General features: G+C 40.2%; 1 pseudogene; it reads left to right on the forward strand.

Moving 5' to 3' along the window:
* The first annotated feature begins 1,843 nt into the window (after window positions 1–1,843).
* Window positions 1,844–2,723, forward strand: LOC144368678 (poly [ADP-ribose] polymerase 1 pseudogene; annotated as a pseudogene).
* Window positions 2,724–3,179: the final 456 nt, after the last annotated feature.

Consider the following 3,179-nt stretch of genomic DNA (forward strand, 5'->3'; position numbering starts at 1 on the left):
GATGAAAAGGGCGCTCCACTCTTCTGCTTTGGTTCCACTGGCCGCTCAGGGCAAAGTAATTTCTTTTTCTATTTCTCACTTATAATGTTTCCTCTGAGGCCTAAGGACCGCCGCTTGTCACAGAAAGGAGCTGTCATGGGGCAGAGAGCTGGGGTTTGCATCTGTCCTCCCTTTCTCTCTCTCTCTCTCTCTCTCTCTCTCTCTCTCTCTCAACTTTTGCACACACCACCACCACTGCTGGTTTATCTCTTGCAAGAGAAAACATACCTTATACATATTTACATATACGTAGCCAGGGATATAGTAAGTTCTAAATAAATAATAAAAGAATGAAAGGTAAATGAAGTATTAAGAGAGTTCTTTTTTTCAAGTGACAAGAATTTTTGGCTAGCAGCTTAGCAGTGGAAGAGAAATTAACCAAATCAGGGTAAACTGAGTATTTATACAAAAAAGACAAAATTGAAGTGCCAATCATATAGTCAGAAAACTTTCTACTGAACAGTTTGCAATTTTATTAAATAGATATTAAATGGACATGTAAGTCATGTCCAAACTATTTTATCTCAGTGTAGTGTCAAGATTACAAAATTCACTTCTTTTATACGGGAGAAAAACAGTGTTTTTATATGTCATGTCAAACATGATGAGACTTCCCTGAAGGTACTCAACGATATATACTTATCTTAGAAAAACAAAGAACACAAAATCAGATATTTTTATGTTTCATGGATTATCTTTTTCACTTTTTAGAAAAATAAGGAACATTACATGATTACACAGGCCTCTCCCTAACCTCTTAAAGACTGAGTTGGGATGGGTGTCATAGGCATCACTTTCCTGGTCTTTTGCAAAGCCCACAAGATGGTACCCCTATTTTGCATGAATTAGGCACAAATAAAACTTGCCTTCTTGGGTTTTCTATCTATGTCCTTGATCTTCTTTGCCAAAATGTGGGTATGTAGAAAGACTTGTGTATGATGCAATCTATGACAGTTTTATCATCTGTATAGTTTGTATTCAATTAGAGACCTTTCCTATGGAAATGTTACTAATTTTTATTAAAAGATTGCTATTGTTCATGTAAAACATGAAAAAAAAATCAGTGAATCTGATAGTGTGAACTTGGGGGACTAGATACTCAGAGCTATGACCAAGCAGAGGGATTCATGCAAAAAAGTATGTGCTTTCCGCTCCTGGGCTCAGTTCTGTTTCATACTCTCTTGCACTTCAGATGATCAGTGATGTCTCTCCAGCAAATGCCTGATGAGATCATGGGCATGCGAATCTTGGCATCAGGCCCGCAGCACCTTGCTCCACATCCTGCCCCAGCTCACAAGCACTGTTGTGCAGTATTAGTGGGAATTGCTTTGTGTTGTTGGAAGGCTTCTTGGATACTCAGCAAGCATCAGCCTTTTAATTTTGGAGGCTTATTGTCATTCAGATGTGTAACTCTGCAGGTGTACAGAGTATCAGATTTTACTGTCAGTGGGTTGTACTTGACATGTCTTAAATTGTATGTTTTTTGGAGAAGTTTATATACTTTCTTGAAGACAGGATAGCCTTTTCTTTAATATCCATTTAAAATCTATTCATTTCATTTAGTGGGAGTGTTAACTTGTCACCAAACAGGACTCTACTTAAAAGAAAATTTAAAACTCTTTGGCTTATATGTGCAGGCTGGGTGTGGTGGTACATGTCTGTAATCCCAGCAGTGCAAGAGGCTGAAGCAGGAGGATGGGGAGTTCCAGCCAGCCTCAGCAAGGGCAAGGTGCTATGCAACTCAGTGAGACCCTGTCTCTAAATAAAATACAAAATAGGGCTGAAGATGTGGCTTAGTGGTCAAATGCCCCTGAATTCAATCCCAGATACACCTCCCCAACCCCCACCAAATTGCTTCTAAACCCTGATGCCCCTTGACTATGGGATGAGAAAGTCCTGCTCCTGAACTATGCAGACAGTGTGCAGGCCAAAGTACAAATGCCGGACAACTTCCTGGACATTGGGATGGCCTGCAGTTGGCTTAGGGGTGGATCTGATGACAGTAGCAAGGACCCCATTGATGTCAACTACAAGAAGCTCAAAAGTGACATTAAGGTAGTTGACAAAGACTCTGAAGAAGCAGAGATCATCAGGAAGTATGTTAGGAACACACAGGCACAATGCCTATGACCTGGAAGTTTGGATATCTCTAAGGTAGAGTGCAAAGGGGAGAGCCAACACTATAAACCCTTTAAGTAGCTTCACAATCGAAGGTTGCGTGCACAGGTGCAGGACCACCAACTTTGCTGGGATCCTGGTCCCCTTCTAGGCATAGCCCTGCCTGAAGCACCTGTGACAGGCTACATGTTTGGCAAAGACATATTTTTTGCTGATATGGTCTCAAAGAGTATCTACTACTTCCACACATCTCAGGGAGACAAGATAGGCTAAATCCTGTTGGGAGAAGTTGTCCTGGGGAACATGGATGAACTGAAGCATGCTTCACATATCAACCAATTACCCAAGGGCAAGCAGAGTGTCAAAAGATTTGGGCAAAACTATCCCTGATCCTTCGGCTAGTATTACTCGGGAGAGTATAAAGGACTGGGATCTCATAAGGTGTTATCTATACCTGCCTACTATATAATGAATACATTGTCTTTGATATTGCTCAGGTAAATCTGAAGTATCTGCTGAAACTGAAATTCAACTTTAAGACCTCTCTGTGGTTAACAGAAATATGAGTTGCACCCTGGTGACTCTCATTTGAATTAACTGTGTGCTCATGCACCAACACACCCAGCAGAAACCTCAACTAAGCTGCCAATGGATGTTACCTTTACTAAATCTCCTTGGAAAGGGTTTTTACATAAACAGGTCAAAAGGTTTTTCTCAAATTTTCAAATCCTTTTTATGTTTAATTTTGCATTGGAGGGTTTGAGGGTTCTATCTAGCCAGGCACAGTCCTGACAGATACATCTGACAGTAGAGGGAAAGTGGGGGAGAGGTTTTTGGTTTGTTTTGTTTGCTTAGACTAGTCTTGTTTCAAAACAAAACAAAAAAAAAAAAAACAACAACAACAAAAAAAAAACAAGCCAAATTACAGCACTTGCCTTATTGGTTTCCCAAGAGATGGAAACAATGTGTTTCCACCCTTTTCTCTAAGTGTTCATCTTTAGTTTTAATTCTGGCAATGTGTG

This window comes from Ictidomys tridecemlineatus, chromosome 11 (genome assembly GCF_052094955.1).
Source record: "Ictidomys tridecemlineatus isolate mIctTri1 chromosome 11, mIctTri1.hap1, whole genome shotgun sequence".
In the NCBI taxonomy this organism is placed as follows: Eukaryota; Metazoa; Chordata; class Mammalia; order Rodentia; family Sciuridae; genus Ictidomys; species Ictidomys tridecemlineatus.